General features: G+C 40.6%; 2 long non-coding RNA genes across 2 annotated transcripts in view; both read right to left on the bottom strand.

Annotated features, from left to right (window-relative positions):
- The window catches only part of LOC142016641 (uncharacterized), a 105,450-nt gene extending 100,297 nt beyond the window's left edge, over positions 1–5,153 (bottom strand). Inside the window, exon 1 of the long non-coding RNA XR_012646349.1 lies at positions 5,125–5,153. This is a non-coding gene — a long non-coding RNA (uncharacterized LOC142016641). The remainder of the gene's footprint in view (positions 1–5,124) is intronic.
- A 25-nt stretch (positions 5,154–5,178) lies between these two features.
- LOC142016640 (uncharacterized) overlaps positions 5,179–27,707 on the bottom strand; it is a 107,713-nt gene continuing 85,184 nt past the window's right edge. The window contains exons 2-3 of the long non-coding RNA XR_012646348.1: positions 23,119–23,233; positions 5,179–5,220 (exon numbers count right to left, since the gene is read on the bottom strand). This is a non-coding gene — a long non-coding RNA (uncharacterized LOC142016640). The remainder of the gene's footprint in view (positions 5,221–23,118; positions 23,234–27,707) is intronic.

The raw sequence follows: 27,707 nt of genomic DNA, 5'->3' as shown, positions 1-27,707 counted from the left end.
GTGATACCTAGAATATCCAGAGTTAACTTGCAAGATGAAGTGGAAAAAAGTGTTTTTGAAAGGAATATAAATATAAAATTGTTTGCTTCTAGTTGCAAGCCAAACTTCAGGTAGTTGGGGTTCGGGAAAAGATATCCCTTTCAAAGAATGTGAATGAGTAAAATCCACTCCAGTCCCAAAACATCAAGGACATTTTATGTGATTAAATTATAACCTACACAATGGGGGAGGAGGGGGGAAGTAGAAAGCATAATGGAACATTATGGAACATGTAGACCAATGACAAGTCTAGACTGGGGAGTAACAATATCAAGGGACAACTGACAACTGACCACTGCCTCCTGAACCCTAATTATGGAGTTAAGGCAGGAATCGCTTTCCAAAGTTCTATGGCTTATGTTATATTGGAGGTCAAATTAGGTTAGTGGCAAAAAATACCCTAACAGAGATACTGTTGCTTGCTGATGTGTGTCTCCTTTCCAGGAGCAAAACTCAAACGTCTGAAAGTCAGCAAATACAAAGATATGCTTGCCCATGCATTAGCACTGCCCCATTTCATCAGAGCTTCTATGTGCCCCTTTTACTCAGACACTTTTATTCTGCCAACTTCACAGTTACTGAAGAAAATCAATTCAATTTCATGCATAGAAGAAAAATAAATTGAAAAAGGTTGCACTGCCATTCTTCCTCTTGTTCCCCTGGACTTGGTAATAGCCAATGAGAATTATCTGCACAAATACCAAGTGCAGTAAGTATATTGGGTGTACATACAGTAAATGTTGGAAGTAGTAGTTAGGCTTCCTTTGTATAGGTGTTTGTGTCATGAGGACGTGTGCGGAGGTGTTTGAAAAAGCCGAGATTATGATATAGTAAAACCTATATTTTCCACACGCCAATGTGTGAGAGCAGAGGGAAGAGTTGCATGTATACCTCGAATCATTTGAATGCAGACTAATCTCATCCAATCCGTGGCTAGTAAAACACAGGTTTTCTCAAACAACTAACCCATTTTTTTTTCTATTACTTGTCTTCATTTCCCAGCAAAACCTGTCTCCCTGTCCCTCCATATCTCCCCTATACACAAAGTCCTATGTTATGAGCTGCTTCCCACACAATATAAGAAAAAAATTGGTTAGCCAAGCTGCTTACTATTCTGCTGTGTTCACCATAAACATCCCCATAAAATAAGGACATACTTTATATTATAATAGTGACAACTTGCAGAAGCAACACGAGTTATTCCATTTTTATTATATGGGTGTATGAAGGTTTGGTCTAGAAGTGTCCATGGAGAGATGTTCACTCGGGTAACAGCATCAGCACATTTGCTCAAAGTACTCAGGCAGCTTAAAGTGAATGCAGAAAAACTTTGCCATGGTTATTCTTTACTGGATCATGCACACTGTAATCCATCCAGACTGCACATCCATACAAGTGAACATGTTTCCCAATATAACATTTACAATTTGGATCCCCAGAAGAGTCAGTAGCTGCCATGCACTACATTGGATAAAAATTTACCAGTATCTCAGACTATTTTGATCCACATCACAGCAATAGTTTGATCTGTAGTTTTGTGGCACCAAGAAAAAGAAAGGTACTTAGAAATACTCCTTTGAAAAACAAGTATTTCATTCAGAACTCAGAGTTCTGGAAACCCTGGTGAAAGTCATCCCAAATTTGGTTCACCAACCCTAATCCGAACTCTCATGAGTCATACCACATTTAAAAAAAAAAAAAAGCCACCACATATATGGATTTTAGAGCGTTTACGGTACATATAGTGAGGTATATCAAACTCATACAGAACAGTGGCAAAAGGAGAAAGGGAGCCACTCCTGTCTAGAGGCTAGCAGCTTGACCATCTTGCTACGCAGCTACTACAACTGCCAGTCATGGGCTATGTCTACACTAACACTCAATTAGCATAATGCCGGCTGTGGCGATTCGAAAGTGCCGCTTTTGAATTGCTTGCCGCCCACATAGATGGGGCCTTTCAAAAGGAAATCCAGAAAATCCAGAAATCCACTTGTTGTTCCCCCCATTTCCCCAGTATTGACACACGCACAATGTGATAAAGTACACTTTCTTGAATAAAATACTCAATTTTGGTCCTCCAAAGATTTAGTGGATGGCATGCACTGACTACATTGTGCAAACCAAATGATCAAGACAATTTTGATGTGCATCACATCAATAATTTGATTTCTGGCTCTGCACAAAAATGCCACCTAGAAAATTGTTGAAAATGGACCTTTTCTTTCCTGGGCTTCTATTTCCATGAGTCCTAGCTCAAATTACTCCCCAAATCTGTCTCTATCCCTATGTGAGCTGTTTCAGAGGCATATAGTATCTGAAAGGAATTGTCTAAGCATGCTGACTGTAGAGGACTTAGAAATCTAAACTGCTAAATAGAACCACAGGAATGGTTATGACCAGCTTCTCCTCTTCTGTCAAACCCTTCACTCCTAGCACAGAATTATCCTGCCCACCATGCTCTTCAATACCTAAAGGTACGATTAAAGCCTGACTGCAACAATATGCTGATACACCTACCATGTATAGCCATCACTTGGGTAATAAAATATGAAAAGAAGATCAATACTAGGATGAAGAACATGTCATTAAAAACAGGAGGAGGAAGAAAGAGGTGACTTTTTTGGTCTCTCTCTTGTTTTGAGTTTGAAATATGTAAATTTTAGTACTAAACAAAATATAGAAAAAGAAAAGCTTAAAGTATTATTGTTATTTCTGATTTATGCAAACTATTAAACCTAGCAACTACACCCTCATTTCTGGGCAACAATCCCCAGAAACCAACTCAAATAAACAAACAAAGCCACCACCTCCCTACCCCCTGAATGCAATCAAAATCGGACTCTTCTTTCATGCGAAACCAGGACTGGCCAAAAGTTTGCAGGCCCAAAGCAGCACACTGACAGCAGGATCTGCACAGTGGGTAGGCACAAGGCAGAATACTGACAGCATGACTCAGCCAGCTCGAGTGTATTGCCCCTTCAGGTGTGGGGCCCTAGGTCTGGTTTGGATTTTTTAGCCATGATACCTGCATTTTCTTATTATACAGTCACCAAAGATCACCGCTCACGAAGTGTTTCTTTAAGAGGATCCCACCTCAAAAACAGCTTTTTAAGCTAAGAAATCCTGCACGTTAAGCAAGCATTTATCATTTTCATCATTCCTTCACCAAAACCCCTCTGCAGTCCAGGGCAGATATTCCTGAGTATGGACTAAATGATAATAGACAAGCATGATATTATATAAACAATAATCATTTACTAGAACTCAAAGCCTATCCATGCCACTTTAGAAAGTTAGATTACATTTGATTTGAGGAAAAAATGAGAATTTCAAATACAAGACCTAGTAAGATAATAGGCAAGCAAAGGAATTGTGCTGACAGTGAAGCTTGCACCAAGCTTCACTTCCAGTAAGTTACTATCTACCATAAGTACTCCCCTTAAAAGACTATTTTGTTGCCAGTGCAATTTTTTAAAGAGGAGGACAAAGTCCATATGCAAAATCAATTGTATATTTACATGCACACGTGATTATTTGTGCAAGCAGAAGTGGAGAATACTCTGTCTTCATTAGGCCATTGATTTTTGTTGGTGTCATGAGCAGTTTTTAAAGATAGGCTTCAGTGACTGTGTGATGTTATTTGTTACTGCTGCACTCTTTGTATCCTCGAGGATTGTCTATATTTATGGTTCAATATAATATAATTTTCATTCACAAAAAAAGGATTTTTTCACTGAATTAGCTGCAGTCATATGAAGGCTGCTCACAACTTGTGTTTGCTGTAAATGAGAGTTATTCAGTTTCATGCACAGGAAAAGGGTGTAATCAATATTCTACAGAGGAGATTAATTTCATCATACAGGAGGGTAATTGGAAATGAACAAACATGGCAAAGAAGCATGAATGGAGGGTGAGGAAGCAAGGCTCCTTCTTCTCTCTTTTGCACTGATTCAGGGCATAGATAAACTAGAAATTCTGGCATTCCCATAAACACAGTTGCTCCAGGATAGTGTTACTGTGCAGGCAAAACCTCCCCATTACTGGAAGGGTGGGAGAAGGCAAGAGTAGGCCATGGTTTGGTCTCTCAAAGAAGCAGAGTTACTGCATGCTTCACTTTATGAAACAGCCTTCCTGCCCCATCTCACCCCTCATCTGAGGCAAAACACACCTGGGAACTTTCACTGGGGAGATGCAACTTCACCTCAGTCTCCAGAGAAGGTTGTGAAGTTTAATTCCATTAGTGCCCTTTTATCAGGCATTGTTTGCAGTTCTCACTGATTCACCTCAGGCAAGCCAGCTTCAGTATCTTTAGATCTTTTCAATGTGAAGAAGAAAGCATTCTGCCTGCACTTCTCTTATAAGCTCTGCAACCACATAACAAGATTTCCTATTTTCACAACTTCTTCAAATATAATATTTTGCAGAACGCCTATTGTTATTCTTCTGATTATTATATCTTGAATTCCACACAGTTATGTTAACACAAAGACAGGGAAGGATACCGTGGTATTTGAAAACTTCTTGTTTAGAGAAAGAATGTGAAACATTGTATATGATGAAATAAAACCCCCAAAGATTTCAATGAGAGATTGAAAGACTCTTTTTAGGAGACAAGAGTAACACCACTTATTGTTTAGAACATTATATACATTTCTTAAAGCATTTAAACATACAGAACTTGATATATAATCCTCACAAAGTAATTAGAGCTGTGCAAATATGTTGAAGTTCAAACTGAAATGTGCTTACATATGTTGTGTGTCAGAACCATTTGCACACCCTGAAGTTCAGATCTGAATAAATCTTTTCATTCAATGGTCCGATTTTGTTTTGAATACACAGACAAGCCTCAGTTTTAAACTGATCTGGATCAAACTCCTTATGTCGTATGGAGTACTAATTATCCAATAGCTAGATTAACAGATATTGATACAGGGAGTACATATTAAAAATTAGATACACACTGCAAACATGACAAAACTTCTAGCAAAACAGTCTTTATGACTCTCACAGCTTTAGTAATGAAAGTGTTTCTATTAACCATAAAAATGCTTCTCTATGCATTCAAACCGCTTATATACATACCATTAATCCATTTAGCTTCTGGATTATGAACTATGAACTCTTTTTTGAAAAGATCTTCTAAAGACAATCTGGTTTCTGATGAATTTGAAAGTTCATCTAGAAATAAAAACAAACAAGCAAAGAAATGGCAGGTTATAAATTTTTAAAAAAAAATGATATATCACAGCTAATTATTTAAAATTGTTAGGATTTTAGGGGCAGATCCTACAGCTCAAAAACAAGTAAGGCTGCTACTGAAGTCAATAATAATACTGCATACTTATTCACTTTTTCCATTAGAACACCTCTCATCATTTTACAAAGAAGCTAAGTATCAATGTTCCCGTATTTTCCATGGAAATCTGAGGCACAAGAAGATTAAATGACTTGGGCAAGATCACCCAGCAGGCCAGTGGCACAGCTGAAAATAGAATCTAGATCTCCTGAGTCCCAGTCCAGTGCTTTAGCTAGTAGACACACTGCCATTCTATTCAGTGTAAGTATTTCCTGTATGCATAGTGCAGGATTTAGGCATATATTGATTACATACTCTTCCATACAGCCTACTGAAATAAGTTATTTTTTTATATATATAACTGGTAAAATACCAATTTAAAACAAACCTTACCTACCTCCTATGAGGTGAGGGGAAACAACCCTAAGATTTTTACACAAGTTCTTATGGCCATGGGCCAGTTTCAAATAGTGTTCATGTCTCAGTCCCACTAGCCATGATATGTCACTAGAATAAGAGAAGTCTCAGAAGGATAGATGCTGTTGAACTCTCTTTTATATTCAAATTCGACGCATTAACACATGGTTTGAACTGGGATGGCAATTATCTGACTCATTACAAGGACTCTTTTACATACTTCGCTGTATCTAATTCTTGACTCCCCCTTCGCACCCCGGGCCCCTTCTGCCACTCTGCTCTCTGATTTGCTCACCTCAATAATAATTTTTCTGCTTTGTCAACCTGGATTACTATTTTCGGTTCTCTGTGCCTTAAATATTGAGTCTGTTCTGGTATGGCTATGGTCTGAGGAAGTGGGTGTGTCCCACGAAATCTCATCACCTAATAAATTATTTTGTTAGTCTTTAAAGTACTACTTGACTGCTTTTTTGTTTTGATAAGGACAGCCATGTTAGACAATCTCCAAAAACAACAAGGAGTTCTGTGGCACCTTAAAGACTAAGATTTATTTGGGCATGAGTAAACTCCACAACGTCAGATGCACTGGAGTGGAAATTACAGAGGCAGAGATACATTCACACACACAAGTATAATAAAAGAAGGGGTGCTGAATAAGAACCAATTAAAGATTTAGCATGGCTCTCTCAACATAGGTAATTTTCCATCTCTTGGTATTCACAAGACAGTATATTAAAATAAGGAAGTTACTTATCAAGTGGAGGACCAGTGTTAACGAGGCCAACTCAGTCAGGATGGAGATGGCTCATTCCCAGCAGCTGATGTGGTAGTATGAATACCAAGAGAGGGAAAATGGCCTTTGTAGTGAGAAAATCATTCTAAATGCTTATTCAGTCCTTATTTAGCACCCGTTCTTTTAATATATTAGTAGTAGGCATCCTTCGATCCCAAGGGATCATGGGTTTGCGCCCCAGTTGGACTGATTCGAGCAGCGTCTTCTGTGGCTGTGCAATCCAATGCAGGAGTGGCAGTCCTTTCCACACTGTGAGCAGCAGTAGGCAGATGTCGCTCTGGTATCACAGGCACGGATCTTCCTGAGGGCTCTCCTGTCTTCCGCTTCCTTCACCAAGGTAGTTTCATACATAGCAAGAGCTTCCTTCACTCCCTGTTTCCAGGCATGCCTGTCTGAGGCGAGCAAATGCCAGGTGCTCACACTGATAGAGAGAGCACTGAGGTCACGCTTGCACATGTCCTTGTAGCGCAATTTAGGTCGCCCTTTCAGCATCTTTCCAGATGCCAGTTCGCCAAAGAGGAGGTCCTTCGGTATTCGGTCACCCGTCATTAGTGAGACATGGCCCAGCCAGCGCATACGCCTCTGTTTGAGAAGGGTGAACATGGAGGTGGTGCCTGCCCTCTCAAGCACTGCACTATTGGGGACCTTGTCCTGCCATAAGATACCAAGTATGCGCCTAAGGCAGCACGTGTGGAATGTGTTGAGCCGCTGCTCTTGTTTTGAGCACAAAGTCCATGTTTCACTGGCGTACAGCAATGTGCTCAAAACACAGGCTGTATAGACCTGCACCTTGGTGTGTACAGTGAGCTTACTGTTAGCCCATACTCTCTTCGTCAGCCCAGAGAACGTTGTGGCAGCTTTTCCAATGCACTTGTTGATCTCGTTATCAAGTGACAAGTTGTCCAAGATCATCGAGTGTAGGTACATGAACTCATGGACAACTTCCAGTTCGTAGTCTAGCACATTGATAGATGGCTCGTTACCCACGTTTTGGCCCATCACCTGGGTCTTTTTTAAGCTGATTGTGAGGCCAGATTCCATACATGCATCCGCAAAGCGAGTTATGAGTGACTGCAGTTCCTGCTGAGTGTGAGCAGCAATAGCTGCATCGTCAGCAAAAAGGAACTCCCTTAGACTCTTCGTAAGCACCCTGGTCTTCGCTCGAAGCCTTGCAAGATATGAGGGATGCTAACATCATTACTGTCTACAAGAACAAGGGTGACAAAAGTGATTGTAACAACTATCACAGCATCTCCCTTCTCAGTACCATGGGGAAGCTATTTGCACGTGTTGTTCTGAAGAGGCTCAATGTTCTGGCGGAGAGAGTCTACCCTGAGTCTCAGTGTGGGTTCAAAGCTGAACGGTCCACCATAGACATGGTTTTCTCTGTTAGGCAACTACAAGAAAAGTGCAGGGAGCAGAACAAATCTCTGTATATTGCCTTCATCGACCTGACCAAGGCATTTGACCTGATCAGCAGAAAAGGTCTGTTTGCGATTCTGGCTAAGATCGGCTGTCCCCCAAACTCTGCTCAGCATTATTAGGGCCTTCCGTGAAGGCATGAAGGGGACCGTCGTATACAACGGATCCACATCCGAACCCTTTGAGATTCTCAGCAGAGTGAAGCAGGGGTTTGTGCTGGCTCCAACACTGTTTAATATATTATTACATATATATACATAAGATCCCTGTCTCTGTAATTTCCTGGTGCACCTGACAAAGTGGGTTTACGCCCACATAAATCTGTTAATCTTTAAGGTGACACAGGATTTGAAGAAAAAAAGATCTAAGTTAACATTTTCTGTTAGTATTTCTGTTTGTCACCACAAGACTCACATGTAAAAATTATCAGACTGGCCACATAACCTCTTCCCCCACTATCATCAGATCTTGGGAGATGGGAGCAATAGAATTCTGGATCACAGAGCAATATAAGGTACACTTTCTAGGAATACAGTGCCCACCATTAGTAAGTGCACATTTGTCCAGAGTTTCTATACAGTTATTTCCAGGCAAGCTGACAGCCTCCATGGACTGAGCAAAGTGGAGCAGGCCACCTCTGTACTCTTGGAAGAGACATGCTCTCAAGATGGAAGGAGTGTTGCCAAGGCAGACAGTCCTCAGTGCCATCCAGCTGTGTCCATCTCTCTCCTCCACACACACCATCCAGAGCACAACCACCAGGGCTCTGCAGCGTGCTGCTCCAGCAGTGATTTAAAGGGCCCAGGGCTCTGACTGCTGCCATGCTGGGCCCCAGGGCAACTGGTACCTTCGCCCCTCCCTTCCCCACAAATCAGCAGGCCAGGTTATTTCACATGCTAAGCAAAAAGGGAGAGTGCAGCATTTCAGATGTTCTTAATTGGTAGTGAATTCTGATACAATTTTAAATTTCACCCCTGCAATGAGCATCTTACTTCCAGAAAGGAAATACCAGTAAACTATCATTTTCTTGTGCTGAAGCATCATTTATGGAAATAGCTGATACTTCTAGAAATCTAATTTTTAAAAAGTCATTAGGTAAATGGATACATTAATACATGAGATTAAAAGGTACTGCTAACTGAAAGTCACCATTTCTTGTCAGAAAATAGGTTTCCAATTATATTTAGTGGCCACGTCTACGTGGCCATCTAGCACAGCACTGCTGCCAGAAGCACTATGCTAATGACAGTTCATTAAATTGCAAATGGAGGACCATTTGCAAACTTGCACCACTAATTAACATAGCCATATGAGATTTTGCTTTCAGCAAGCGGTGTGCCGGCAGTACAGAGGTCATGTGAATTTTCAGGCAATAGGGACTGGCAACAGAAGAGGCTGCTTAGTCAGCAGAGGCATGTCCACTTGGCCTCTGTATGCCGGCACGACCCCTGTCAACAGCAAAATCTCGCATGGCTATGCTAATTAGCCGCACGAGTTTGCAAATTGTCCTCCATTTGCAATTTCGTGAACTGTCATCAGCACAGCGCTGCTGGCAGCAGTGCTGTGCTAAATGGTTGTGTAGACATGGCCACATTGTCCCAAATCACTGGTTGCTTTGAAAAACTTATATACATAACTCGTGAAAGAACACATTGCTACCAGATCATGGGGCATGCATGACATGCACAATATCATTATTAGCAAAGCTAATTACAACAATTCTCTGTGGTGTTGGGTTTTGGTTAGAAAAGAAGTCTAGAATAACAACAATCAAGTGTTTCTGTGACACCTTGTAGTCTAACAGATATTTTGGAGCATATGCTTTCGTGGGCAGAGATCTTGAATCTGATGAAGTGGGTCTTTGCCCATGAAAGCTTATGCTCCAAAATATCTATTAGTCTATAAGGTGCCACAAGACTTCCTGTTGTTTTTAAAAATACAGACTAACTTGGCGACCCCTTTGTTAACAATAAAGTAGTAGAGTTCAACAGAGAAAGAGAAATCTTCTTTGTGGTAGGAACATTTCGTAATACACTTAGGGGTGCAATCCTGGTCCCTGAGCTTTATCATTGTCATCAGTCTTGGAGAATACAGGCTGGTTCTAAGTACATTAAATTAATGCTTCCACCCGTCCCCCCAAAAATATCTGCTCTTCTCTTGAAGTTGAACAGAAGAGTTTGCTTCAGCCACTTTTCTCAGTGGTATTGATGATTTACATGCTGTCTTCAGAAAGCAACATCTCCTCCCCAACCCTACTCTCTCTTAAACTTATGCTTAACAAGAATCAGAGTGAGACCTCTCACTAAGCCAACTTTCTGTATTCTATACAGATCTTCCCCTCCCGCCCCAAGGTCTCAGCCAGCACAGCCCCTTTCTTACTCTAATCACCTCCCCACTCACCCTTTTAAAAAGACTGACCATGTTTCACCCTTAAAACTTCTTTCACACAAAACAGACCTATTAGTCCCCAAATGTTGACTTCTTGTGCATTTTCCCAAGGATCTGACTTTTTTAATGCAAAACCAAGTACTGGACACAGTATTCCAAGTATAGTTCTACAGGGGTTTTACAGCGTAGCACTATTATCTTGCTTGATTTATACCTAGTCTCCATTTAAACACAACAGAACCTTATTAGCCTTTATTTGCCGCTGATCCCACCCACTGAGTGTCTACCTTCAAACTACTGTATTCCATTACCAGAGACAATAACATACTAATTTAGGTATCTTTTCTCTAATATTTCTCTCCATAGAAGCTTTTATTACCTTATACTCATCACCATCAGATTCCATAGAGCTTAATTCATTTCAGTATTGGGCAGGGTTCTCCTTAGTACCTACCTACCCCACCACTGTTTCTGTAATCACCTGGAAATTTAGACACTAGGCATCTCATTTCCATTTCTGAATAACTTAGATAAAAGTTCAATAAAACTCTCACCATGAAACCCCACTTGAAGCCTTCACATTGCATCAAATTCTATTCATTATAACGCTGTGTACCCTCCTAGTTTACCAGCTTTCAATCCAATTCACCACTTTTACTATGACACCAGATTTTGCCTAATTCATAAATTTATTCTGAGCAAAACTTAATTAAATTCCTTATTAAAGCCATTAAAAATAAACTGGAGAGTATATGGAAAGTATAACTAAAAAGACAGCTGCATCCACTTTTCTTCTCATTCTGACAATTCACAGGTTGGCTAGGTAATTTTTTTGTTATAATTTGCATTTCATAACTTCACATTGACTACCGTATTTCTAAGCATCCTATTCAGCCATCTAGTTTAGGAAAAAAAGACTGTCTAAAGTTTGAAGAATAAAACTTCAATGCGAAAGATGGTATTATGTAAAATCAAATTTGTGATCTTTTAATCTAGGTGTCAACCTCTCTAATTATGTTTTTTTTTAGCAGAATGTTAATCTGACACCACAAGACTCAAATACTGTAAATTCCCTTAATGCTCAGTTAATTCATGAAAAGACAAGCTATCAGAAAACTAACACACATTTGGTCTGAATTTCTATGCAGACTGTATATTATATTGTCTGCCCGATAAAGAGTCTTTTTCCTCATGTTTATTGCAGAATAGTCTACCCTTTCTTTTCCATTTCCATTTTAAATTTTATTGAGTATTCACTCAAGGGCTAAAATTTTCCAGGTCCCCAACTAACTTGATAGATTTTTGTATTTCCAACTGAATATACACACACAGCGAGAAACAAAAATCCACACATATATTATGTAGATTGCAGGAGTCAGAGTTGAATTCAATTGCTCAAAGATAAAAAGTGTTACATTTTTGCACTGTGCAGTAAACTGACAGCTGAACTGCTTAACAATCGGCAGACATTTGTATATAGACAGCTAACTCTTTTTAAAATAAAGACTTTGAAAAGCAGGAATCAAGCAGAGCAGAAACTCACTAATTTGCACTAATAGATAAGAAAATACTTTTGCAAATTAGCAAGTAAATGAACAGACAACAACAAAGGAAGAGTAATGGCTCACAAATTCTACTTTAGCTATTTCATAAGACTAGTTAAGTTGTAATTATTTAATGTTTCAAATTTTAAATGAATAATTTTTTCCTACTCTGAGGTAAAAGTGTCTTTGCAAGATGAGACCTAAGTATTGCAGCCTGCTTTTGAATACTGGCTAAGAAGTGGAAAGAGACCATTAGTTTATTGTGTGTAACTTAAAAGGGTATATAGATGCGTCAACTTGAAATTAGTGAAATAGTACTATAACTTATGAATGAAAGAGGGACAATACAATGATATAAGGTGGGTAGTGAACAACAGTGGTTGTTAACTTATGTCATTAATGGCAGAGAATTAATGGCCTAGATCTAGTTAGTGTAGATGTTCAGATCAGAAAAAGAACCTTTGCAACCACTTCTGATAGTTGAAGAAATTGGGTTAAACAGTGAGCAATGTGGGAGAGACCCAGCATTGTAACATATAATTCAAATTTACTCTTTTTCTGGGGGCTGATATAACAATAAACAGTACCCGAACATAAGCTTCTGCTTGAAGTTCTCCACGAAATTGGCTGATCTTAATGTTTCTCTCTGATCGGCCCTCAGTTTCTTCTGCCTTAAGAGATGCTACAAATCCAGTCATAACTAGGAAGAATGGAGTTTACCTCTTAGTATAAACACTCTCCTTCTCTACACATGGTTGAAGTACCTGCAATCTGTATGTCTTGACATAAGAACCTTGCCTCCATTCATAGGATCTAAGAGTTTTCCAACTTATTTCAAATAATATGGTGACCAGGAGTATTGCTCACTTTTTTCGAAGGGGTTGGGAGGAACAAGGGAAGAAAGACCACCTGAATCCTCTGATGAGATCAATGATATTCAATATAGTGAAAAGCTTAAGGTATGTAGTGAGATAATTATGTGTTTCATGTGAACAACTCATCTCAGAAATTTTACTTGAGGATGATTTTTAAGTGGCAAAGCCAACACGAATTTCAAACGTTTGAGGTGAAAGAAAACAACATAAAGGTAATAGAAATCTGTATAATGTTGACTGAGACACAGCTCTTCTACTGTGCGCTCTACTTCAATCCACCTGTTCAAACAGTGTGAAAGGGGAAAAGAAGATTATATTGTGTACGAGTCTGGTCCCCAGATAATTTATTTCTGTTTTCCTCTATTTTCAGGTCTCTTTCCCAAAGGTAACTGACAGCTCTAAGAAAGAAAAGCACTGGCTTCATATTTGATTTGTGTGCAGGAAGGTCAGATTGGTTCCCTGAAGTGCGAGCTCTTCCATACTAAATTTCTTCAGCACCTTCAGGAAGCATAACCTTGTTGTCTGGCGCTTCCAGGTTGTGCACAGCCCTGCAGCCGCGTTTCACCACCCCCAAGAACTTGCTAATCCACTGCAGGAGCAGAATGACAGTGTGATTCCTTTAACCTTAAGCTCTCACACACACTACAAGGTAAACAGTCAGCTGCAGCTTGTGTTTATGAATCCTGGTTCTGGGCTACACAGAAAGATTCAATGGGAGATGATACATTCCAATGCATAGATCTTGATTTCCATTTCCAGGTTTGTCACTGACCAGCTGTGTGACCTTGGCAGTTCATAGCAACTAGGTATAATGTCTTTATAAAGCACTTTGATATCTATGGATAAAAAGCACTACCTACAAGTAAAATATAATATTATCAGCACCAGAATGAGCACATTCCACATGATTGGTATCCTATCAAACAAGCTATGGTTCTTTTCCTCACCTATGAAATTAATATTATGCTATGTGGAATTTAAATCCTGTATAAGAGGATTATTGGGACATTTAATAAGCAGTGGAGATTCATAGGATGGGCAAGCAATATAAAATGAACGAGTTCCTGAACTTCAATGAAGTAAAAAAAAAAAAAAAGCTCTTTTAATAATGGGTAAGATATCACTAATTCTGCCTGTATTCTTCTTTATCAATATAATGAATATCTGCTCAAATTAGTTCTACAAATTCAAGTCTTATTTCATGAAATCTGTGTTAATAATTTTTCTTTGGTTTTGATAAGCTCCTATCCCTTGCAGAAGAAAAATGAAAAGACAATGTGTCTCTATTCATGTCAAGGTAGATGAGGTAATATCTTTTATTACACCAATTACACCAAAGGGAGAAGTTTTCTAGCCTACACACAGGGCTTTTATTATTTTCTTTAATGTCAATATTTGTATGGAACTAATGTTAAAAACTCTTATGACAAATAACTTCTTATTCAACCTTTATTCTTCTCTTAGGAACAATAAGTAGGATTGGAATTACTGTTTGAAGCTTTAGAAACATACAGCATATATTGTTGTGACACCTACTTAGTTCTAGGTAGGAAATTAAATGCCTCCCAATACAATTAAATGTGCTAGTTAACTGCAATCAATAGTTATTTTTTCTGTTCAACCTAGCTGTACCTAGATAACATTATGAACGATAATGAGGAAAAGTGAAGAACTGGTGCAACACACATTGTGAGGAAACCAAGTCCTCCAAAAGATACAGTATGCACAAAATTATATGGAACTCACCAGATTGGTGAAATAACTTTTAGACTGACTATATGATTGTCAGTTAAAAAAAACATACAGAAAATGATTGATTGATAAGACTCCAGAGAAGTACTGAGCATGGCAGTAATCATGAACAACTAATGAGAAATGTTAACTAAAAATTCAAGGCAAAAATTGGTGCAACTGGAGCCAAATATGGTCTTGATAAGTCAAAGGATAGCTGTGTGAGGGAGATATACAAGATGATGCTTTCAGGACATTTCAAACCAGAAATTTTGGAAGAAGAAATCTCACTACAAAACTGATAGGGACTATTCTAGGAAGCAATACAGTGATAGAGATTATTGGAAGACATAAGAAAACTTGGGAAAGCTGGACAATAACGAAAAAAGATTCAAACAAAGTGTAAAGCCGCCAAGACTGCAATGAAAGAAGGAAACAATCAAAGAGTGCAAAGCAGTGAAGACTGATCAAGCAAAAGTCCTGGAAAGAAGAGGCTCAACAACTAAGAGAGGCATCAAGAAAACAGGAGGAGAGAGCAAGATCAAAAAAATGTCTAAGCTGCGTAGACATAATATCAGGCCAGTTATTTAAACCATAAGGAATGCTACTGGTGAACTGATGACAAGTACCAAAGAGGTGCTGGAAATATGCAAGGAGCATTTTAGTAAAGTGCTGAATCATGTCATTAATCCAGATGCAAGCAGTGTAGACATGCTGGGTGAACAGGGCAGCATGCATTGTAGAATGGTTGCCAACACTGAACCATCATCACCAGAAGAAACAGAAAGAGCAGTGAGGCTGCTAAACATCGAAAAGCCAGAGGAGAAACAATATAAGAGATGAGCTGACAAAAGATGGCAAGACAAGCACTATCAAAGCATTTGGAAAATTATATAATAGGGGCATGGGAACAAGACGAGATACCAGTGACTAATAAAGAAAATAGTACCAATTCAGAAAAAGAGTCCCTACCAATCTGAATAATTAGAGGTACAAGATTATAATAAGTACTGGAAAAGTTGTTGTCAATAGATCAAGGCCACTTTTAAAGGAAGGAGCAGGTGAGGTTTATAGCAGCTTCAGAATAGGCTGATGGATGCTCTGACAATTGGTGGAAAAATGGGACAGCAGAGATTTAAGATGTTTGCTGCTTTCCGAAGCTACTTGAAGTTTCTGATTTAGTCTGGAGGAAAAAACTATGGAAATCCACAGAAATCATATCGTTTCACAGCTAGGATAATTGCAATTATACAACTGTACAAATCCTCCAGTACTTTAAGAATTGGTGAAAAATTAGGCAACAGTTCAAATCAAGGTTTGGTGTAAGATAAAGTGGTTGTACATTGGAAGAGGGACAGCAAATAAAGTGCCAAAATGCAACAGCAGAGAAGCCACAGGAAAATACATATAAAGCTTGACCAATTCCACCAAGGATGAGATTAAAATGAGATGTTATTTAGGTGCAAATGCTGTACAGAATATGTTTTCTATTCATCCATAATTTCATCCTTACATTTGGTTCCAAAGTGGAATTGCATCAAACCAGTGCACTTAGTGGCTTACGGTCTGGTCTGGAAGCAGCTGCATTAAATGAAACAAACATCATAAGGCTGGAGCTGTAACAATGACAGCCTTTTAGAAGGTAACACGTAACAAAGGAATTCTTTTAAGGCAAATGAAGTTCAAAAAAGAGAATAACGTGAAATTGGGGTACAGGACTGGTTGCAAGTTAACTTTAAAACATGGGGACACTTCAGAGGACAAACAGAGGAGAGGGTGGCAATGAAATTAACACAAACGCAACAAAGGTATGTAAAACTTAGAGGCCAACCAACAACTAAACAGTAAGATATCATTACACAAGGATATAACCAGACTGAGTTTCATGGACAAACAAGCAATGGACAGGAAAAGAAATGAACGGTGGCACTGTAGTTCTCCCTGTGTCTGATAACATGTTTAGTGATGAGAATCAAAAACAATACAAAGCACTCATCTTTAGAATTTGCTCAGACCAGTGTTATTAGGAAACTGGAAGCTATACGTTCTCAATGATCCTCAGATAACATGAAACTTAATTTCTATCAAATGTATTTCACAGGAAAACATTTTAAAGTATTATATTAAGGCCTATTTAGACCAAGTACATGTATAAATTGCCCATAATTATTTGTTTCTACAGCTACAAGATGTAGTCATTTTCTTATTGGTAGACATTGCAGCTGGCTTTGAAACACTTTAGAGCAATAATCCAACTATAGTATTTAACACATATAAGCAAAATTCTTACTTTAACTAGATTTAGAAGATTTTAAATAATAACTTGGTCATGAAAATGAGGAGCTAGGGCAGGGGTTGGCAACAAAAACAACAAGAGCCATTTTTTTCAAATTCAGCAAAAAACTTAAAAATTCAAGAGCCACAATGCATATGAATAAGACTATCAGCAACATGATTAAAACACAGATACAGCATCAAATCCCATAATACACTACACTTATTAAAAGGGCAGTTATCTGCTGTTCAGAGATCAAATATGGTTTGCACCTGAGAAATGAGTTGTTCGTTGCTGGGCTTTCAGATGTTCACTATTTATCAAAAATAATCAGGTGTTTTTTTTTCCCCTTTACTTTGCAATTATAGCATTGGGAGCCACAAAGAAGCTGTATGCAGCTCTGGAGCCTCAGGTTGCAGACCCCAGGAGCAGGAACACCAAGCAGTTGTGATGCAAGTTTCCTTTCGAAACTCCCCTGATGTCCTTCGTTCCTAGGCTTGTCTACACTTGCCCCCCACTTCGAAGGGGGCACGTTAATCAGGGAGACAGGAGATTACTAATGAAGTGCTGCCATGAACACGCAGCACTTCATTAGGCTAATTCTTCCCTGCAGCAACTTCAAAGCACCAAACTTCCAAGTGCTGGCATGCATGTAATTTGATACTTCAAAGTTGCTGCAGAGAAGAATTAGCCTATTCACTGCAGCACTTCATTAGCAATCTCCCATTACCCTGATTACCATACCCCCTTCAAAGTTGGGGGCAAGTGTAAACCCAGCTCCTGACCTGCATGAAATCCTTCTTTCTCCAATCCTATTTCGCTGCAGAGAAGATTCTGTTAACTACACCAAACTGGCAAATTTCTAAGGGACATCAGAGCAACTGAGCAGACAATAATGGTTTTCACTTGTATGACTAACTGTTGGGCAAAACCAATGTAACTGGGGACATGCATTCTAGTAACATAAGTATTGTTAGCCCATGTATTTTAGAGGTGTGGGTTTTTAAAAAAAAAAAAAGCTTTCCCTCTGAAGACGCTGAAATACTCCTTCAAATGTGCTACTATGAGCAACAGATTCTCGAACATAAGGGCTAGAACTGGTCTTAATTGCTTTGAGTTTTGGCATAATTCTTTCTACCTTCTGCCATAACCTTCAAAAAGAAATCCTCATGTGGAAAACAAGAAATGTACCTCAGTCACCAGCGTGGCTTGGGGAAGATCATGACCAGTGGGACTGAGAGCCATTGTGAGTCCCAGGGCAAGGTGGGAGGGGAGCAGGGCCAGGGATGAAAGAGGCTGGGCCTCAGGCCTTGGACTTTGGCACTGTCCCCTGTCCCCAAGAGGTCTACGGAACTGTACTGCCGCAGCACTTCAAAGTGACCCAGAGTGCCATATCCAAAGTAGCAGCAGTGGAGGCTAAGCATTCTGGGCTCTTTAGAAACACCAGGCTTTGGGGCAACTGCCCCCTTTACCCCACCATGCTGGGGGGCCTGATCATGACATGCTCCCAACTTTTTTTTTGACTCCTTAATGAACCCCCTCCCTGCTAACTGTGGTTAGATCAGCCAAACTCATCTTTTGCAATATGAGCCAAAATGGGTGACAGCCCACATATTACTTTGAATCATTGTTTTTACTGCTCCGGACTGGATTTCAGCCAAGCATACACAGAAACCGTGGAAATGTAGGAGTGAAAGAAATCTTGACATGTCATCTAGTCCCACCCCCACCAGCACTGAGGCAGGACTAAGTATTATGTAAACCATCCCTGACAGATATTGGTGGCGATTCCACAACCTCCCTAGGTAATTTGTTTCTGTTTGACTACCTATAGGTGGGAAGGCTTTTTTTTTGTTTTGTTTTGTTTTTTGTTTTTTTTTCTTTTCCCCTGAAGTTTAACCTAAATCTTACTGGAATTCAAGCCCATTATTTCTTGTCTTGTCTTCACTGGTTAAGAAAAGTACTTTATGACTCTTCACTTTATAACTAACTTTTACATACTTGAAGAATATTATGTATCCTCTCAGTCTTCTCTTCTCCTGATTAAATATAACTAGTCTCCCCTCCTCCCCGTGAATTCTTTCCTCATAGGTCTCATCTTTTCAGACCTTTAATCATTTTTGTTCCTCTCCTCTGGATTTTTTTCCAATTTGTCCATATTTTTCCTTAAGCATGTTGTCCAGAACTGGATAAAATACTCTAGCCAAGTCTTTCTCAGTTCCGAGAACTCCTACGGTGACCATATTTCCCTATGCTGAGTAGGGGACACCTCATAAAACTGCTCATGTTCAAGTGAGTTCAATGGCTACCATTAGTACAAATGTTCAAAATAACAGAGTTGACTGACCCTCCATTGTGCAGTTTGATTCTTTTTATGTATTTATGACACACACCCCTACCCTCCACAGACATTCAGGGAGGCGCACGTGACATGGTCGACACACCGTCACACCACCACCTGCTGACCAGTCCAGGAATTAGCTTTTTGGCCTCATTGCACACTCTGCTGGCCAGTGTCCTTCCTGCTGTTATCTGCTCCTCTTCAGCACTTTGGGCCCCTATGCAGGGAATTTGCAGGGAACCCCATTACCTTTACCCCCCCACTTTGCCTCAGTAACCCACTGCTGTTCTTTATCTAGCCCCTTCCCTCAGAGGCAAACTGCACTCTGAATTGACCACTCACCATTGATAAGGGAGATGGACCTGTTGGCTTCCTGCCCTGGCTACCTCTATGCAGTCTTAGTACTTCCTCCAGCCCCTGTGGCAGATCTCAGACTGCAGATTTGCAAGGACAGAGCTCCCCTTCTCCTCTTGCCTTTTCCCAGCTCTGTCCCAGGTAGTCATTCCTATTAGGCAGTTAGGTCCTTCTCTCTCCTTAGCTGTATTGAGAGTGACTGCTCTTCCAGGCTAGTAGCCCTTTAGCCCAGCCCAGCCAGGTTTGGATTGGCTGCCTCATACCTCCTTTCTCATTGGCTCCCAGCCTCAGCCCTCTCTCAGTGCTGGTTTAACCTCTTATGCTCCATGAATAGGCAACTGCTCCAGCTCAATGTAACACACACACCTCCTCACACAGGGCAGGTGACCAACTGACCTTCCCTTCCCGGGGCTCTCCTCCCTCCGTACTTCCATGCCTAGTTCAGGCTCCAGTACAGCCCCACCTCACTTGGAACAGCATCTTCCCAGGACAACACAGGGTGGGGGGAGGGGGAAGAGAAGGGAACACAGGGCCACATGCCCCTCTCCCCAGATTTCTGCTAGGGTTCACTCCAGAATATTATGATCAGCAGCTGCTTTTCAGCACTGTGCAGGAGGGAAGGACCAGAGAAGCTGCTGCAGGACATGAGCTGGGGAGGGATGACCTGGCCTGTGTCTTTAAAGAGCTCTCCTTTCTCCCTCTCAGGGGAGGCTGCCTAAGGGATAGAACAAACTGGAATTCCCTGGGGACAGAGCCTAGGATGGAGAGAGTGAAGAATGGATTAAGTCCCTGCTGGGGGTCTGCTGAGGAGCTTACAGGTTTGGAACATGAACAGGCTTGAAATCAACTCCCCCCACCACTCCACAGCACAGCTAAGGGGCAGATAGGCTTCCCCATATCAGCACTGTTAAGAACTTTGACACCTGCAGGGTTCAGCTCTTCCTGACCACAGCACCAGACCAGAAGACTTTCCTGGGGCACCAGCCCAGACAGAAGTAGCTGGCCAGGCTGTAAGCATGCTTAGCATTCCAACCAAGGACTGGTTCTCCACAAAGCACTGGGAGTGGGACATGCCCCGCCTCTGGGGGAATATGGAGTAGCAGCACTGAGAGGACAGAGCAAAGCAAGGAGAGGAAAGCGAGAGGCAGTGCAAGTGAAAGGTCAATAGGTAGGTGCCTCCCTACACTTACCAACCACTGCAGCTCATGCCAATGTCCCCTTGAAACAGAAAGAAAAGGAAAGGGCCCTGCTGGCCAAGAATTGGCATGCACTGGAGCTCTGCTGATGGTGGGGTCATTCTGCGGTAGATGTGAGACATAGAACACCCCACCGCTACTCCACCCTTTCCATCAAACTCCACCCTGTGTCCTCCTTGCTTGAGCAATGCCAGGAACCAACAAGGTGGAGTGGGGCAGAGCCATTGGCACTACTGCTAGCCCCCCCTGCTGCCAGTCTCCAAGTCCCCTTGAGATGGGACATGGTGGAGAGAAGGAGAGCAGTCTGGGGCTGGTGGTGCTGCCTGCCAGACCCCTGTGTTACCTAGTTCCCACATCCTCCTGCAGTGTGCTCCCCTGCCCACAAAGCATGGGGCCTGGGACAAACACCCCAAGCTCTTCTGTCAACAGGATGAGTCTGGCTGATGGACCAGCAGGGGAAATGACCAGGCCCACACACTATCTGGTGATCAGAAGAAGGGCTTTCGAAAACTGGGGAAGGGTCCTTTCAGAAGGTCCCATCTCCATGGGCGGCCCACAATTTGAAAAGCCGCACTTTAGAATCGCTACGGCTGCCATTATGCTAATGAGGCACTGCATATTCATTGCAGTGCCTCATTTGCATCTTTCAAACCTGCTCATTAACATGCCCCTTTTGAAAGGAAGGGGCACGTGTAGACCCAGTCTCATTAACATGCCCCTTCCAAAAGGGAGCAGTAGTGTGGTAACAGCTGTAGTGAACATCTATGACTGCTAACCTTTTGTTGAAAACAAACAAAATGCACATGTAACAATTCTGCCATTTCTGTGTTTTCTGTTACTCTTTCCCTCTTCATTTGCTAATGTGGGGGGGCTACCTTATTCGTAGTCTTCCTCTTGCATCTCAGAATTTTACAAATACATCTTGTTACCCTTTTCGTTCCTATTACATTTTGTGTAATGGCCTTTCTAATTTTCTTATTATGTGTTTATGTTGTGTTTTTTAAACAATTCTTTAACAATTTGACCTTCTGACATAGTTTCCACTTCTTGTATGGCTGTTCTTGTTTTGGTCTTGGGGATTTTGAGTTTCAATTCACTGAAGATCTCCAGGTTAAATCAGAGTGTCCTCTTACCCTAATTTCAATCTTTTCTGTGCATTAAGTTGCTTCCTCTTGTGCCCTTAATAGTATCTCTCAAAAAAACTCCCAACTCTGCTGAATTTTCCCCTCTTAGCTTGATTCCCACAGTACCTTACCTATCAGCTCTCTGGCCAAATCTGGCTCTGTTACTTGCCCAGACGGGACTCGTCTCTTGCTTATGAGCTATCGAAATTTTTCAGTCTGTTCATACCTTCTTCCAGCTTCATAATGTATGAATTACAGTAACATAGCCATAGGCTAAGGGAGACTAACTGCATTATTAGGGGGTCTAATTTAAATAATAGCTAAACATCCTAAACCACATTTTTGATTGATTCAGTTACTGCAGTAGTCTAAACCTCAAAGTACTAAAATTCACAAAAGAATTTGTAACATCTGCTTATTGATCATATACATATTAACTCATAAATTATACTAGATAATTATGCAAAAATATACAAATGTAACCATGTGAACTTAATCAGGGATGTATAGAGGTATAGATTGATTAATTTTTTTTTCAAACTTCAGAACTATGCAACTTAAGAAGCACATTCAAATGCAAGCCAATGAATAACAACATTTCCAATGCAGAATATTTTCAAACTTATATTTACCACTGATACATGCATTTCAGTTCACTTATTTCAAATAACTTCTGACTGTGAGAAATTAATTACGTTTCTTTTCTTTACATATTTCTTTACCATATTGACTTCTATCTGGGTTTCTGTTTAAAAGTTTGTTCCCTCGACAGAAAAAAAGGACTTCCTCTACAAATATTTCTTGGATCAAATTAAAATAAAGAAAAATGGCAGCAAAAATCAAACCTCTATGTATAGGCATTTACATTGTCCAGGACATGCTGGAAAGGTATGTTCATATTTTTGGCTGTTAAGTAGTTTTAGTTCTCTCTGATTTTGTGTGTGTAGATGACAGTGAGATATACACACACACACTGATGTGGCTGGATATAACCGTTTCACTTTCAGTATTAGCACATTTTAAACAACTTTTTCTGTACATACCAAAGAATCTGAAATTATACCCGGAGGCAGCCACCCATGCTTCAATTAGTTTCACATATATTGAAGCCAGGGGGATTTCTGAGTGGGCGTGCAACAGCAGGTCCCAAATAGGTCATTCTGTGCCTGCTTTGGATACTGAAATTTAAGTAACCAGAGGTTAAAATGCTCAAAGGCAAGGGTTAATGTTATACTTGCAAGTCATTTTGAAGCTTACATTCTGAACCAAAATGCCTTCATTAAGAAATTACATATATAAAGGGATAGATAGAGAGATTACCTGGTGTTAAAAGAATGACAGACATAGTGATGAGTGAACATACAACTAGAATCACCAGCAGTGCAATTGCAATTCCCTTCCAGTTCCTCTGTGGAGGGCTATTACTTCCAAGCTCCTACAGGGATTTAAAAAAGTTTCATAATTACACAATATCCTGAAAAAAAGGATTAAAATAAACATGATTTTGTAGATCATAATAAACACACAAATTATATATGAGTTGCCCATCATCCTTCTCTTCTCTGTAGTTCATTTAATTACTGAAAAGTTATGTAATTCCTTGATCTTTTTAACAGTAATGTCTTTTTAAACAACTTTATTTCCCTATGAGAAAATCAAATTGAGCTTTTACAAGATTTCCAAAATATGACGATGTTAACATGTGCTGAACATAAACTTCAGAACAACATCAACTGGCACTTTTACAAGGTAATTATGGAAATAAAATGTGGCAGTTTACTGTAATTCTACCTAAAGTGGTATGGACCATAAAGGTTTAAATACCTAAGCTTACAATGTATTACATGATACTTATTTGTAATGGAAAGCATTTACAAAACTGCCAGAGGCTCAGAGTATTCCATCTTAAACTGAAAAATATTTTTCTGCTATACAGTAAGTAGTTACCTGAAAACTTCTCCCCTATTACTCATAAATATCAACAGTAGCTTGTGACAATATTAAATGAATACTTCTGTATCTACTACTCCATATAAGCATATATTCTGCTTTGGTTACATTAATATCCTGTTAATATAAGACATCTTGTTAATATAAGACAAATGGGATTTAATAGTAACAGAGGGAAAGCCGTGCTAGTCTATATACTATCAAAACAAAAAAGCAATCCACTAGCACTTTAAAGACCAACGAAATAATTTATTAGGTTTTAAAGAGCTGCTGGACTGCTTTTTTGTTTTGACAGTATATAGACTAGCATGGCTTTCTCTCTGTTGCTCATCACCTAATAAATTATTTTCTTAGTCTTTAAAGTGCTACTGGACTGCTTTTTTGTTTAAATGGGATTTAAGTTTGCCAACAGGAGGAATACATAGTTTATATTCCTCAGATTCCATACTGCACCATCACTGCCTTACAGAAGAGAAAAATACATCAAAGCCATACCTGACTGATACTGCTCTCCTGCCCCCGCCAAAACACTTTCTCCATTTGCCTCTGGAAAAGTAAGTTCTGACTGTTGTCTGACTCTCTGCTGTCAACCTTATGACTATTATCCAGGCGCTTGTCACCTCAAGTTTAGATTGCTATCATACACCCTATCTAGGCTTACAGCAAGGGAACATAGAGAAGCTGAAATATGAAATACATGAAACGGTTTGGGACCTGGACAACCGAGAGATTTTCTTCTTTTGTGACATATGGTCATAGGGGAGATCAGTAGCATCTCTGCAGATAGATTATTCATGGAATAAATGAGAAGAAACTACTAACATGCTGAGAGGTTCTTGGTTTCAGAACCCATTTGCCCTGAACCGTCATCACCCATATTTGTTAACTTTCTGGACATGTCGCAAAGCAGTCTTTTTTTTTATTTTAATTCTTAGACGACTGCGGAGGGAACATGCTGAGAGATGGGGGTGGTTCTATTCATGGACAGTCTTTTAGAATTCTTCTGTTTGTTTTAGCCAATATGGCAGTTACCCAGGACAAACAAAGGATAACTTCAAAATATTTTTGTTTTGTTTTGCGCATACAGAAATTGTTCCTGAACAAGTTTGCAAATGTCTGAGGCAAGAAAAAAAAAATGTTGTGACAACCCACATTCTTTGATGGAAACAAACTACATGGACATCATGCAGAGGTGTCTTTCTCTATCAAAAGCAGAAGCCTTTACTGACAAAGCCAAACAGAACTCCCTTAGCAGTGAAATACTAAATAATAGGTTTTATGCTTACTAAGACTAGAATACCTAAGACTGTCTTCTTTCCCTCATACAAAGGCAGTATATTTCATATTTCCCCTACTCAGACAAGATCATTTGAAGTCTGAGGTCCTTGAGAGTCCTAATCCCATGATTCTAACTTATGTCTTACACATATACATTGGACATGACCCAACGTAACGCACGTTTGTCTGTGAACTAATGTACAGGCAATGCAAGGAAAATCCTACTCTCTCTGTCCTACAACCAGGGCTTTTTTTGTGTCAGTATGAGATGGTATGCCATACCAGCACCTTAGTGGTCCCAGCCAGGTTCCCCGGCTGGATGGCAGGGGTCCCTGCCAGCCCCATAGCTGGGAGCCGGCTCGCAGCAAAAAACATTCAGCAGATCCATCCCTGGGACCCAGATGGGGAACCTCAGCAGCACCATGACTGGGAGCCAGATCAGGGCAGAGCCCTGCCAGCAGATCCAGCCCTGGGACTCTGCCACAGAACCGTGGCAGCCCTGAGACTGGGAGCCAGTCGAGGCATGGAACTCCACCAACAGGTCGAGCTCCAGGGACCCATCCAGGGCCTGGGAACCATGACAGCCCCAGAGCTGGGAGTCAGTTGGGACACAGAACCCAACCTACAGCTCCAGCCCCAGGCCACAGCTGGGGGATCCTTGGCTGACCCATGGCGGGGAGCCAGCTGCGGCACAGAGTCCCGCTGGCGGACCCAGTCACAGAAACTCTGAAGGGTGGGGAGGTGGCTGGGAGACAGCTGTGTACCAGCTCCTCTTTTCTTTTCTCTTTTTTTTTTGAGCAAAAGCAGCAGTGGTTACACACCATCACCTCTAGCTGTGGAGATTGCATAGCTCTACAGGTTTGTGTGTGGAGTTTCAGTGTGGATTACAGGTTTTACCTTCCTGGTCTGACATGGTCGGTTCCTGATCACTCATGAGAAAGAGAATTTGCTGGACCACAGGAGGTCCCTACCATGGTCCCCCAAGACCTCAGCAGGCACCTACGTCACCTCTTCCCACAGGGCAGCTCGTATAGCTGCTGCAGGAGGTCGCATGACTCCAATCCCAGCCTGGGTTGCCACAGGGCCCTCCTGCCCTTAGTTTCCCAGACTTTCTGGTCCAGAAGCAGATGTTGCTAGACCCAAGACTGCTAGTTTTCAGAAGTGCAACCTGTACTACATCAAGTTTGATTAGGACTTGAATGACAATACCAGAGCTGAACCGGGTTCGTGAGGAAACTAGTGGGAAGGGTCTCAGAGGCTGCCCCACCAAACAACCTCTTTTGTAACACTGAAGTATTGTCTTTCATAAATTAATTGTGGCCCAATCCTATTGCTCTTGCTTGTGTGACAATCCTGCTAATTTTAGTGGGTAATTGTGGAAAATAAGGCTTTAGGCATTGGACCTTTCTTCAAGAATTCATTACAGAAGCAAGAAATACCACATTTGTTCAGCCATCAGATAATGGAACTTTAGGAAAGCTACTACCAATTAACAGCTATTAAAATATTTATGCTAAGAAAAAGAGCAGTCAGACCAATGAATTGCACGTCACTAATTCTATGGAACGACTGCAACATAAATTTGCTTGAAATCATGATCATAGTTCTTTGTACATAAGACTCAACACTTTTTGGGGAAAGAGATAATGATACTCAGAGCACTTGCCTTTGCTGAAACAATATTATTGAATAACTAAAAGGAAACATTTTAAATACCCTCATGAAATGTTTTGTATGTGAAAAACCAGTATAAAGAATTGTATAGGTGAGGGAATCAGATGCTTCTTCCATGTCACTATAGAGCAAGAGTGACTCCACTGATCAATGGGCCATCAAAGGCTTTCCTGACAATAGTAAAAGGCTGAGGCAGAGGACAAGAAATCCTTTCCGGAGAATCCCAACACTGGTCCCCCAACCTCAGAAAGACAGACGACATGGGGTGTGAGTTCCAAATCCAAGGAGTCTCTCTCTTATTCTTACTTGTAACTAAGCTGGACTTAACATATCATATGTTAACAAGACCACACAACTGTGTATTTGTATCACTGTTTCCCATGTTCTCCCTACCATTTTCTCTCCTGTATTAATAAATTTGTTTATTCTTGACTCAAAATTAGGCCCCAGTCCCTGTTAGCCGGTGGCCGGGTAATGTGCGGTGAGGTACTCCCCTGGGTCCTAAACAACCCAGTTTTTTTTACTGTTAGAGCAGGCAGCTCCTAGCACTGTCGCCCACGGCCAGGCTGTAGTAACCAAACGGTTAAAGTTCTTTTTGTTGTGCCGGCTGTGTTGCAGTGACAAAAGGGTTAACAGCAGTTAGGCTCAGAGCTTAACTAGTTACAAGTTTATTAAGCTACAGTTATAAGCGTGCGGTTACAAAAGGCTATTGTTTACTTCTTATATGCTAGCAAAGTACAGGTGTTAACAAGTTACGTTACAATCCAATACAAAGATATCTGTTACCATCTAACACAATGATATCTTGGCACAATGACATCTAGTTACAGAGCTCTAATTCTTTAGCTGTGCACAAAAAAAGTCGGAGACCTAGCATGGGTGTATCTTACCCTCTCTGCGTCTCTCGATACCAGCGTAGCCAAGCTGGATCGGTCACTCAATTCCACGGAAAGACGAATACAAGGTTGGGCGTCCCCAGTTGTGGACCTCGGGAGGCAATCACCTGA

This window comes from Carettochelys insculpta, chromosome 8, assembly GCF_033958435.1.
Source record: "Carettochelys insculpta isolate YL-2023 chromosome 8, ASM3395843v1, whole genome shotgun sequence".
Classification (NCBI taxonomy): Eukaryota; Metazoa; Chordata; order Testudines; family Carettochelyidae; genus Carettochelys; species Carettochelys insculpta.
This window is presented reverse-complemented; position numbering and strand designations above follow the sequence as displayed.